Genomic DNA, 13,121 nt, shown 5'->3' with positions numbered 1-13,121 from the left:
CACACACACTCACACCAAACGCATGTCCAAGGAAAATACAGATTTCTGTGAGAGGATCCCAGAGAGATTCATTTAAAAAGTGTAGTCATGAGTTTCTTTTTAAGTTGGGAAATATTTCTTTATACAGTATGTCCAAGCAAAGTAAATGAACAACACATGGGGCTCTATTTCCCTACCAGCTCTCACAGTCTCACATCAGAATTAGATGTTCATCCATTTATCTCAAACGTCATATTTAGTGTTTAAGGGTTAAGGTTAGGCATTAACTCTGAATGGTTAAGGTTAGGGTTAAGGTTTGGGATAGGATTAAAACAAACATATCAAAAACAACTTTCTATCGCTGTGTTCGAAGTTAGCAAACCTAGCAAAACCCAAACCTACTTGAAGGTAACAGCGCTCACTGTTGCCTCTGGTGGTCCGGTTTCCAAGTCATCTCCCGATGTTTGCAATTTCAGCATGTAAAAACTGGCGCTCTGGCGTTTTCCACCCCATGCACCAGGTTCATCAATTTACCTGTCAATATCAGCTTGCGCTAAAGTGGGAAGAGTGGAAATATTTGAGATGTGTCCTTTTAAAATAAGTGCCAATTTCATGTGGTGCATATTGGGAGATTTAAGACCAATGAAAAGTAGGTCTTAAGCCTCATTCACATTACCCATAAGCCCTCTGTTACGTTGCACCGCATGTCATGCATTTCAATGGAGACGTCCACAATGGTGTGAAAACGCAACGCGCCCTTGAGGTTCAAGACTCCGTTGCAAGACGGACACCGCAACTTTTACATTTTTAAAACTTTGAGTCGTCTTCAGTAAAGCTAGAGTCCATCGAAGAACAGGAAGTTACCAAAACATAGAAGAACATGAAAATATGTGTTTTCGGTGATGGCTTTATGGGATAGCTAGCAAATTGTAAACAATTACCAATTCCTATAAGTGAGTACTATTTTAATAGTAATGTTAAATAATAAACATGGGCTGTTAAGAAAAGTACTATATATTGTAACGACCCTTGGTTTATAAGCGCGGAAATCGACTCTGCCGCTCGAGCATGCTTTTGCGGCACAGTCGATAGCGCGCCGGACTTCGGGCTAGAAGGTCGAGGGTTCGAGACCTGCTCCCTGCTGTTTCATTACAATATTATATGACTGTTTTTTTTTATATTTGTGAAGTTTCTTTTTTTAATGATAATTGTTAGGTGGAGGTCGCTAGCCGCAATTTAATCTTCAACCTAGCCTGGCTTTTAGCTAGCTAGCTGCTCTGCAGTGCAAGCTAGCTTGACTTGCAATAAAGTTACAGAAACAAGTTGAGGAAAAATAAACTAAACATATCATGTTTTATTATCACCTGAAACTATATATTTATCCTGTCTCGAATGAAAAGGTCATACTTTGCAATCTCCCAAAATAAATGTGATCTCTCAGCAGAGACAGGCTCTCCTCCATCTTGCTTTACAAACATTACCTTTGTCCATTCAGTAGCGGGGCAAGACTCTGTTCAATGCATTTTGGTACAGCACAAGTACATTCATTTCCAATGGAATGCTGCAAACACAGCATTGCATTGCAGAGGCAGTTGCAGTGTGTTCTGTGTGTTGCATACGTTTGATTTATCGAATGTATGTGTCAAACCATAGGCGGAAATCCCAGGGGGGACGGGGGGGACACGACCCCCCCATCTTGGGAAAAATATGATTTGTCCCCCCCAATATATCACTGTAAACATAACTATGTAATTTCAATAATATTAATAATACGCAATGAAAGCACTTGTGCTGATTATAGACACTTAATAGCGCGTTTAAGTTTCAAAAGATTGCGACCCCCCCCGCCCTTTGCCTCACAATGGTTTGATCCACTGCCAGTTCTTTAGCTGGCAAGGTAATAGAGGGTTCGTAACTACTGTCCGAAAGGGACAAGTACGTAACTGACGTGAGGTTAATCCAGTCAATCCATAGCAGGTCCATAGCAATGTTATTTATTTATTTTTATGTTGGCAGGGTTCACACACTAGCTGAATTTGCAGAGCTAGCGCGCAAACTAAAGCAAACATTAACTATCAAGCTAGCTAGTACCTATTCCATTTATGTGGCGTCGTCAAAGATGGAATCTTTGCTATCATCAGTTTATTCCAAGATCAGCATACAGCTGTAGTGCTTCGACGTCCCTGTGATAAGGTTAGCGATAAACTGAAGTCCAAACTGAACAGAACTACACTCTCTTATACCATTGTCTTAAATATATATAATGGTCTCGTTGCAAAAGATAAATTGTCGCTAGTGAACTTTTTTTATTTTATTTTATTTAACCTTTATTTAACCAGGTAGCAAAGATTATAGCAAACACACAGAAACGGAATTGGTGCTCGCTAGCTTTACAAATTCAGCTATTGTTGGAAGCCAGCCAATATGAAACAAACTATTTAAATTACAAAAGGTTGCAGCATGTGTTGTGTAAATGTGTGTGTGTGCAGCTAGGCCAGCCAGCCAGCCAGGTAGAAAAATGGCGAACATTTAGAAGAAGACGGACATCAAGAGTATTTGTCAGTACACCAAAACGCATAGTAAGAACTCTAGTATCCTAATATCTCAAAGACTAGTTGATAAAATGTTCATAAGAAAGAAGTGAAATGCTAATGGAAATGTTTCACAATGATGTCATTAGGCAGAGCAGGCAACAGATGGCACACAGACAGCAGAGCTGGGGACAGATATGCAGGGACAGACTGGCAGACAGGGAGTCTCAGGTAAGTTTGTTGAGTCTTTGTTTGGCAACATTATGAAAGGTTCTAAATTTTTTTGACTTGTAAAATAGGGACATAATTGGAAAATGCCATGGATACCCCCACTCTCAACTTAAACTGGTGACTAAACTAAGATTTGTTTACGGCAATGGTATTGCTGTTGTGATTAATTGTGTAGTTTTGGGTACCGGTAGTTAGGAGTACGGCAAACACCTTATTTATTTTCTAGGAGACAGACTGAGTCAGTTAGGGTAGTGAAAGGGAAAGAGCCAGGGAGAGAGACTTCAGAGGACAGTGTCACAGCCACGGCAGGACCAAGTGTCACCCTTGTTGCCAGCAGCACCAGTATAGGGGACAGTGGCACAGCATTGTCCAGTTACCACAGTGATGGCACAAAACCATATCAGCCACACCCACAATTTATAGAACCGCAAACTCTTGCCAACAGAGTGTTGACGTTTCAAGAGAGATGGTTTCGCGATTTCCCCTGGCTACATTATAATCCATCAATAAAAGGAGTGTTGTGTTTTCACTGTAGCCAAGGGTTTTCAAGCCAGCCATCTTTTGGCCAAAGAGCTGATGCTGCCTTCATTAGTGCAGGATTTAGGAACTGGAGAAAAGCCATTGAAAAATTCACAGCACATCAAAATTGCCAAACCCACCGCCACTTTGTAATTGTAACAGCACACCAGCTAAATCCAATCAGTGTCCAGTTATGTCCAGCGCGTGGGGTAAACAGCAGGATGACGCAAGGCATTGCTTGATGAAAATTGTTAGTTCGGTGCGGCATGTAGTAAGACAGGGACAAGCCTTTAGAGGCCACACGGATGACAGTGGGAATTTATACCAGATTTTGAAACTTAGGGCAGAAGAGGATGATCCCATTTTACTGAAGTGGTTAACAGAGCGTACCACAATGTACACAGGCCCCAAAGCACAGAATGAAATTCTGAACATCATGGCCAATAGTCATTCGAGGCATTGCAGCTGAGATTAGGTCTCTTCCGATTGTACAATTTTCATTAATTGTTGATGGTACTCAAGATGTCTCTGGTGCTGAACAGGAGAATGTCTGTCTGCGTTATGTTGACCATGACCATGTCCCTCACAAGGAGTTTATTGGGCTATACAGGGTGTCGGAGACAACAGGCGAGGGCATTGCGAAAGTGCCAACTGATGTGTTGTTGAGGAAACCCGCAAACATATGCTCGGTTCTTTTGTTCAGTAGTGTGTATAGCAGTGGTTCTCAACCTTTTTGGGGTACTGGAACCCCTGCATATTTTGAGGCAAGGCAGGCAAGGTTTTGAGCGGTCCTCAGGGACCTCCACCCCCTCTATATTATATGTAAACTTACTGGAAACCTTGTGGTACTGACTACATTCATTACACTTTTTTATTTCACGGACCCCTTGCAATTAGTCCATGGACCCCTGTTTGAGAACCCATGGTGTAATTGATAGTTGTTCTTTTGTTTAGTAGTTTTCAGTACACTTACAAATGATTTATTTCATGTTATTTTATTTAAAATTGCATACTTTGTGCGACATACTTGTCCATAGCTGCTGTTTGAAGAGTTGAGACACTGACTGAAGGATATTTTGTTAGATTTATTTGGGTTTTTCATTGAAGTAGTTATTTTGCTTTTAGAACTGTACTTATTTTAAGCTTTTTGTTCTTGCAAAGATATTGTAAACTCAGGCCAGGTGCACATATTTAATGACTATATAAATGTATCAGAAAAAGTCAAATTAAAAGGTCAATTCAATACGGAGACCAACTTTGTGATGGTTCTCAATGGAGATTCTTTTAGATGAGATCACACGATGTTCATTGTATTTATGAAAACTACACCCATACAGTGTACAGTACCATTGTCACCTACTGACCTTTCTTGATATTGCTGGTTGTAAGTACGAATACCTGCATACATACTGGACTGGTAAGGAGCACTGCTATAACTATTATTAGTAGTAGAATTATAATGATTTAAACATTTGAACAAGTTGGGAAAACCCTTCAGTTAACTACTGTACCTATCAATTATCCAGTTGTAGGAATTATGGTTCCTCAATATACATTTAACATATTACAACGTAGGCTATGTGTTACAGCACTACTTTTGGTGTCCCCCTCAGGAATTGCTCTTGAGAAAATTTAATGTAATTGTCCCCTCCAAGGTTGATCTCAGATTTTCGCCCCTGTGTCAAACTGTATGTGTAGATGGCTTGACAGAAATGGTCGCAGAAGGTGAATGTTGAACTTTTGTTGCAAACATATCCAGATGGTGCTGCTATGCACCACACCAAAAGCACAAACACAGCGTTTCATTGGAAATGAATGTACTTCTGGTGTACCAAAATGCAACACACCACATCATTGCAAATTTGGTACACCAGAATTACATTAATTTCCAATGAAACGCTACGTTAGTGCGTTTGGTGTGGTGCATATGTTGGATTTACCAAAATGCCAAAATGCAATGACACTGTCGGTGTGATCGAAGCGTTAACGTGGTTGTTTGTAACGGCATGGATTTTGTGAGTGAAAGCGCAACCTATCCAGCCACAATGCACAGTGCCCAAGAGAGGAGACGGTAACCCTCACATTAATAAACATAAAAAACGAATGTTTTTTTTTCTCTCCATTTGGTTTCATTTGATTTAAAACCAAGCGTTATATGCCACAATGAAGGCATTTTTTGGGGGTCCTGCCCAATGCGTTCGCAAAGTAGTCAAGCTTATCAATAAAGGATTTGACTCGTAAGACTGCTTTGAAATAAATCTTAATCACCAAAGTTTTATTAAAATATCAATTTTGGGAGCAGCAAAAAAAAGAGCGGAAATCCCTTTTGATCTAGGCCTATGTTGTTTTAGGCAGCTCCCGTTTTGGAAGTGCGTAAAAACCCCTCCATGTAGGCTATCTGTCCATTTGCCATCATGAAACGAGAGATGAGATGATGCTGGTGACCCTTGTATTCAGAACTTATTTTCCTGAAACAACGGCTTGTTTTTCGTTTAATTTGATTAAAAAACAAACACCGCCTTGGCTTTATGATGAAAATGTCCTGCTCGCATGCAATGGAATTGCTATTGGTCTGCTATTTCTGGAGAAGCGTGAACACGATCTCTAAGATGCGGTCCATTGGTTCCATTATGTTTATATGTCAATGTAAGTTGATTTACCGGGGAGGTGTCCTATGTCTGTTCTTTGGATTATATACGAGGATCCAGCACCCGATTTAAGTTCATATAAGGTGGAGTCGAGCACGTTAATCTTTCCATTATGTTTATAAAACATTATATTTGGGATCAGTATATTGGATCTTTGCCCAGCGTCTGTGAAAAGTTTGGAAGTGAATAAGAAGCTCCACGTTCTGCGTTACGGTGATATTATATGCCCACGGGGAGCAATTATGGTGTCTGTAGCTGTATTTAGCCTATTTAAAACAAGTTGTTTCGTTTTTAATTTGATAAGAATGATTCACTCTCTTTTTATGCCTTATCAATAGTGATTTTCATCTTGCTTATTGATTATGGTTGGCATGTCCATGGCCTGGCATGTCCATGGCCTGGCATGTCCATGGCTCAGCCTATGGCTCAATCATCAAGTTTGCTGACAACACCACAGAGCCTTGTTCACACTGGCAGTTTGAAGTGATTCAAATCCTATTTTTTTGCATATCTGATTCTAATCTGTTATTTTCCCTGCAGTCTGAACAGCCAAAAGGCACATGGAATCAGATATTTCAAGCAACACCTTCATAGGTGGTTAAAATCAGATTTAAATCTAATTCCTGGACACGTGACTTGTGTCTGAACGGTCAAATCTGATTGATTTGCCCTCAAGTGTTTTTTAGACTGTCATTTGGCACATCTTGTTGCTTGCTACTCAGTTGGCAGTTTGACAAGAACATGTGGTAGCTAACTAGCTTGTTAATTGTTTACAAACAAATGAGTGACTGTGCTAGAAAGTTAAACAGCTGTACCTAGCTAGATAGTTGACTACAGATTAGTGTCCCGCTCTTTGAAAGTGACAGCTCTAGCCCTTAGCTCAATAAGGATGTTGCCTGCAATCCATGGCTTCTGGTTGGTATATGTACGTATGGTCAATGAAGCCGGGGACTGATGTGGTAAACTCCTCAATGCCATCGGATGAATCCCGGAACATATTCCGGTCTGTGATAGCGAAACAGTCATGTAACTTAGCATCCACTTCATCTGACCACTTCTCTATTGATCACGTCACTGGTACTTCCTGTTTGGAAGGAGGATAGAGTTCTGGTCATTCCAAAGGGAGGGCAGGGAGAGTTCTGTATGAGTCTCTGTGTGTGGAGTAAAGGTGGTCTAGAGTTCTGTATGTGTCTCTGTGTGTAGAGTAGAGGTGATCTAGAGTTCTGTATGAGTCTCTGTGTGTGGAGTAAAGGTGATCTAGAGTTCTGTATGAGTCTCTGTGTGTGGAGTAAAGGTGATCTAGAGTTTTTCCGTCTCTAGTTGCACAGGTGTCATCCTGGTAGAAATGAGGTAAGATGAATTTCAGTTTTCCTGCATTAAAGTCCCCGGCCACTAGGAGCTCCACCTCTGGATGAGCATTTTCTTGTTCGCTTATGACCCTATACAGCTTGTTGAGTGCGGTCTTAGTGCCAGCATCGGTTTGTGGTGGTAAATAGACAGCTACAAAAAATATACAGTGAGCTCTAAAAGTATTGGGACAGTGACAAATGTTTTTGTTGTTTTGGCTCTGATTTTAAAATGAAACAATGATTATGAATGCAGACTGACATTTTTAATTTGAGGGTATTTCCAACCATATCGGTGAACCGTTTAGAAATTACAGCAGTTTGTTCAACGTATTTAGCAAATATGGGATAGGCCTACATTTTGTTAATTTGTATCTGTCGGCTATTTAAAGGTCCAATGCATCCGCTTTTATCTTAATATGAAATCATTTTTGGATAACAATTACATACCTTACTATGATTGTTTTCAATTAAAATGTTAAAAAAGACTCAAAAAGGGCTTATTCTCAATCTCCAATTTAGCTAGGACTGTCTTGAAGTGGCCTGAGTGGGGAGAGGATAACTGAAAACTACCAAAACGGGCTGGAGATTCAGGCGGTGTTATCAAACAGCTCTTACACTGAAAGGGCATTATCATCATTTCACAGTATTATTCCAACATAGTGTGGAAATATATATAAAATACACACAGTAAAATAATCTACATTTTCACTGCACTGGGCCTTTAACAAACAAGTAAATGGTCAAGAAAAAGTATAATTAGGTAATACCACTGGGTTTTGAACCCAGATCAACTGCACAACTCAAGCTCTTTCAGATCTACAAAAAAAGTGGCTGCTGTTATCAGACTGAGCAAAATGTCTGTTCAGTCGAGTGCATCCGATAGTGTCCATCTACCTGAAGATGCATACTTCCTCATAATCTAATGGACTCCACTCACTCACTATGGCCTTTCTAGCGATCCTAAATAACCCTGATCTCTCCTTACCCTGGGCGGGGTCATCTCGACTGACCTTACTCATCCTCGCTATGACCCCTCCCAGTGCTTGGGGGACACACGCACGCAGCACGCATACACGCACGCACACGCACACGCTCGCACGCACGCACGCACGCACGCACGCACGCACGCACACACACACACACACACACACACACACACACACACACACACACACACGTATAACTGAATCTGTCATTCACTGCTGTTCCTTACAGCACTATGGGTGCAAGCATGGTAGAATTGCAGGTTTAAATAGAAGGGGAGTGACATTTCAAACTTCAGAATGACAGGAAATTAAAACAAGTTAGTTTGAGAAAGGATAAAGCCTTCAAACATATTTAAAACAGAATGGGTGAATTTAATCAAAGCCGCATTGAGGAAAATGTTCCTGGGTCAAAAGAGCTTGCTGGGGAGTAGCGAGTATGGAGTACAGTCAATTTCCCTAACTAAAATCTAAAATATATGTTTAAATCTAAATTGTTATCCAACAGCATAAAATAAAATCTCACTGCTGCCACCAATTAAGTATTAGAGGAAATCGTGTATCATGAGTAATCATTCAATGAACCATCCATTTAATATGTGAAATATGAAAGAAAGTCATTGTCGGGGGGAAAGTGTGGTTGTCTGTGATGGATACAACACACCCAGGGGGGAGGAAGATCTCTTATGGTTTTACTGTAAATGTTTACATTCCTACGTGCTGTGATGCTATCAGCTAATAGTTTCTGGAACACAGCAGAGCCGTCCTCTGAGTGGGAATATTGGCCCTGTGTTTGTGTTTGTGTGTGTGTGTGTGTGTGTGTGTGTGTGTGTGTGTGTGTGTGTGTGTGTGTGTGTGTGTGTGTGTGTGTGTGTGTGTGTGTGTGTGTGTGTGTGTGTGTGTGTGTGTGTGTGTGTGTGTGTGTGTGTGTGCGCGTCTGTGAGTGTGTCTGTGAGTGAGTGAGTGAGTGAGTGAGTGAGTGAGTGAATGAGTGAGTGAGTGAGTGAGTGTGTGTGTGTGTGTGTGTGAGGAGCCATAATACGGCTGGGGAGGGTCAGGGGGAAGCAGCTCTGTCTTTTAAACAACGCTATTAACCATGACCTGTCTCCTTCCTGAGTCCTGACCCAAGTCTGCCGTGGGACAACACATTAACGCCTGCACGCACGCACGCACGCACGCACGCACGCACGCACGCACGCACGCACGCACGCACGCACGCACGCACACACACACACACACACACACACACACACACACACACACACACACACACACACACACACACACACACACACACACACACACACACACACACACACACACACACACACACACATACACACCCCACCCTTTTCAGCTTTAAACAACACACACACTCCACCTTTAGTAGACCTAGGTAAATCTCTTTGGCCAGATTTATGTTGTTGCATCCTCACTCAGCATCAGCGTCATGTGAGGTTTGTAATGGAAGTATCCATTGACAGTCAGTGAGCAGTAGAAGTGCTGACAGCTGTTGTATACAGATCATCTACAGCAGTTTCAAAGAGAAAATAATTACTGTTGCAAAATATTTACAGGACATACTAGTGTAATCACAGCTTGAGAACAGTGTGAGATCTCTGAGCCTAGCTCTTACACAAGCAGTGTAGCGTAGCAGAGACTGCAGACAGTGTGTGTGTGTGTGTGTGTGTGCTGACTGGGTGGGGGTTTCATTGTATCTGTCTCCCCCCTCTGTACATTTCACCCAGCTGAGAGCTGAGCTACTGTAGCAAAGACTTTTAAGATAACAAAGGATTAGTGTTTCCACTACAGATGATAAATCTATCAACTTTAAATCATTGTCATTTAATTTTGCTAAGATCAGGTACATTCTGTCCAGACATTTTGTTAAAACAGGTTGAATATAAATCTTGCAGTTTTTTCTATACATCGACAGGACAGAACAGCTGCGTCTGGGAAGCTTAGTGGAGGGGGTGTGTCTCTTTGTTAACAACAGCTAGTGCGTGATCTTTAATATTATGGCAGTCGCAAGGTTCTGCTCGCCTGAATTAGAATAGCTCATGATAAGCTGTAGACCACACATGTCACCTGTGCAACTAGGGTTCACTTTTACTCCACACACAGAGACGCATACAAAGCTCTCCATAACTATATCCCCCTGATATCTGCTTAGAAGCAACAACTCTAACAGGATGTACCAGTGACGAGCTCAATATGGAAGTGGTCTGATGAAGCGGATGCTAAGCTACAGGACTGTTTCACTAGCACAGACTGGAATATGGTCTGGGATTCATCCGATGGCATTGAGGAGTTACCACATCAGTCACCGGCTGCATTAATAACTGCATTGATGATGTCGTCCCCACCGTGACCGTACGTACAGTACATATCCCAACCAGAAGCCATGGATTACAAACAGCCTCCGCTAGAGCTTTCGCTTTCAATGAGCCAGCCAATATTCCAGACGGTTATAAGAAATCCCGCTATGCCCTCCAACGAACCATCAAACAGGCAAAGCGTCAGTACAGGACCAAGATCGAATCTTACTACACTGGATCTGATGCTCGTCGTATGTGGCAGGGCTTCCAAACTATCACGGCTTACAAAGGGAAACCCAGGCGTGAGCTGTCCAGTGACGCAAGCCTACCAGACAAGATAAATACCTTCTATGCGCACCTCGAGGCTAACAACACTGAACTATGAATGAGAGCACCAGCTGTTCCTGACGATTGTGTGTTCACTCTCTCTGTAGCCGATGTGAGCAACACCTTTAAACAGGTTATCATTCACAAAGCCGCAGGTCCAGATGTATTACCAGGACACGTACTCAGAGCATGCACTGACCAGCTGGAAAGTGTCTTCACTGAGACTTTTGACCTCTCCCTGACCGAGTCTGTAATACCGACATGTTTCAAGCAGACCACTATAGTCCCTGTGCCTAAGAACACCAAGGTAACCTGGCTAAATGACTATCACACCGTAGCACTCACATCTGTAGCCATGAAATGCTTTGAAATGCTTGTCGTGGCTCACATCAACACCATCATCCCAGTCATCCTGAACGCACTCCAATTTGCATACCGCCCCAACATATCCACAGATGACGCAATCTCTATTGCACTCCATACTGCCATTTCCCATCTGGACAAAAGGAACACCTATGTGAGAATGCTTATCATTGACTACAGTTCAGCATTCAACACCATTGTGTCCTCCAAACCCATCACTAAGCTAAGGACCTTGGGATTAAATACTTCCCTCTGCAACTGGATCCTAGACTTCCTGAAGGGCCGCCCCAGGTGGTGAGGGTAGGTAACAACACATCCGCTAAGCTGACTCTCAACATGGGGTCCCATCAGGAGTGTTTGGTCCCATCCTTTACTCCCTGTTCTACCACGACTGCGTGGCGGTGCATGACTCCAACACCATCATTAAGTTTGCAGATGACATGACGGTGGTAAGCCTGATCACCGACGATGATGAGACAGCCTACAGGGAAGAGGTCAGAGACCTGGTAGTGGGTAACAGGACAACAACCTCTCTCTCAATGTCAGCAAGACAAAGGAGTTGATCCTGGATTACAGGAAACGGAGGGCTGAGCACACCCCCATCCACATCGACGGGGCTGTTGTGGAACAGGTTGAGAGCTTCAAGTTCCTCGGTGTTCACATCACTAAGGAAATATCATGGTCCACACACATCAACACAGTCCAAGAGGACACTACAAAGCCTTTTCCCCTCTGAAAATATTTGGCATGGGCCGTCAGATCCTCAAAAAGATCCACAGCTACACCATTAAGAGCATCTTGACTGGCTGTATCTTTGCTTGATATGGCAACTGTTTGGCATCTGACCGCAAGACGCTACAGAGGGTAGTGCGTACAGCCCTGTACATCACTGGGGACGAGCTCCCTGCCATCCAGGACCTCTATAACAGGCGATGTCAGAGGAAGGCCCTAAAAATTGTCAAAGACTCCAGCCAACCAAGTCATAGATTGTTCTCTTAGCTACCACACGGCAAGTGGTACTGATGCACCCAGTCCGGAACCAACAGGACCCTGAACAGCTTCTACCACCAAGCTATAAGACCGCTAGTTAGTTAAATATTTAACCAATAGCTACCTGTAATATCTGTATTGACCCTTTTTGCACTAATCTCTTCTGACTCATCACATACAGTGCTGTTACTGTTTATTATCTATCCTGTTGCCCAGTCACTTTATCCCTACATACAGTGCTGTTACTGTTTATTATCTATCCTGCTGCCCAGTCACTTTATCCCTACATACAGTGCTGTTACTGTTTATTATCTATCCTGTTGCCCAGTCACTTTATCCCTACATACAGTGATGTTACTGTTTATTATCTATCCTGTTGCCCAGTCACTTTATCCCTACATACAGTGCTGTTACTGTTTGTTATCTATCCTGTTGCCCAGTCACTTTATCCCTACATACAGTGCTGTTACTGTTTGTTATCTATCCTGTTGCCCAGTCACTTTATCCCTACATACAGTGCTGTTACTGTTTGTTATCTATCCTGTTGCCCAGTCACTTTATCCCTACATACAGTGCTGTTACTGTTTGTTATCTATCCTGTTGCCCAGTCACTTTATCCCTACATACAGTGCTTTCGGAAAGTATTCAGACCCGCTGACTTTTTCCACATTTTGTTACGTTACAGATTCAATAGTTTTTTCCTCATCAATCTACACACAAAGCCCATAATGACGAAGTGAAAACTGTTTTTTAGACATTTTTGCAAATGTATTAAAAATATAAAACAGAAATACCTTATTTACATAAGTGTTTTCTACGAGACTCGAAATTGAGCTCAGGTGCATCTTGTTTCCATTGATCATCCTTGAGATGTTTCTACAAC

At 42.2% G+C, this 13,121-nt stretch overlaps 1 long non-coding RNA gene across 2 annotated transcripts; it reads left to right on the top strand.

Annotated features, from left to right (window-relative positions):
* The first annotated feature begins 1,704 nt into the window (after positions 1 to 1,704).
* On the top strand, positions 1,705 to 4,520 carry LOC139580486 (uncharacterized). Of its 2 annotated transcripts, XR_011676051.1 has the most exons (3): positions 1,705 to 1,956; positions 2,469 to 2,558; positions 2,660 to 4,520. It is a non-coding gene; the product is annotated as an uncharacterized lncRNA (long non-coding RNA). The 2 variants fall into 2 exon arrangements; XR_011676050.1 differs by lacking the exon at positions 1,705 to 1,956 and having other exon boundaries at positions 2,235 to 2,558.
* The last annotated feature ends 8,601 nt before the right edge of the window (positions 4,521 to 13,121 follow it).

Source organism: Salvelinus alpinus, chromosome 7 (genome assembly GCF_045679555.1).
Source record: "Salvelinus alpinus chromosome 7, SLU_Salpinus.1, whole genome shotgun sequence".
In the NCBI taxonomy this organism is placed as follows: domain Eukaryota; kingdom Metazoa; phylum Chordata; class Actinopteri; order Salmoniformes; family Salmonidae; genus Salvelinus; species Salvelinus alpinus.
This window is presented reverse-complemented; position numbering and strand designations above follow the sequence as displayed.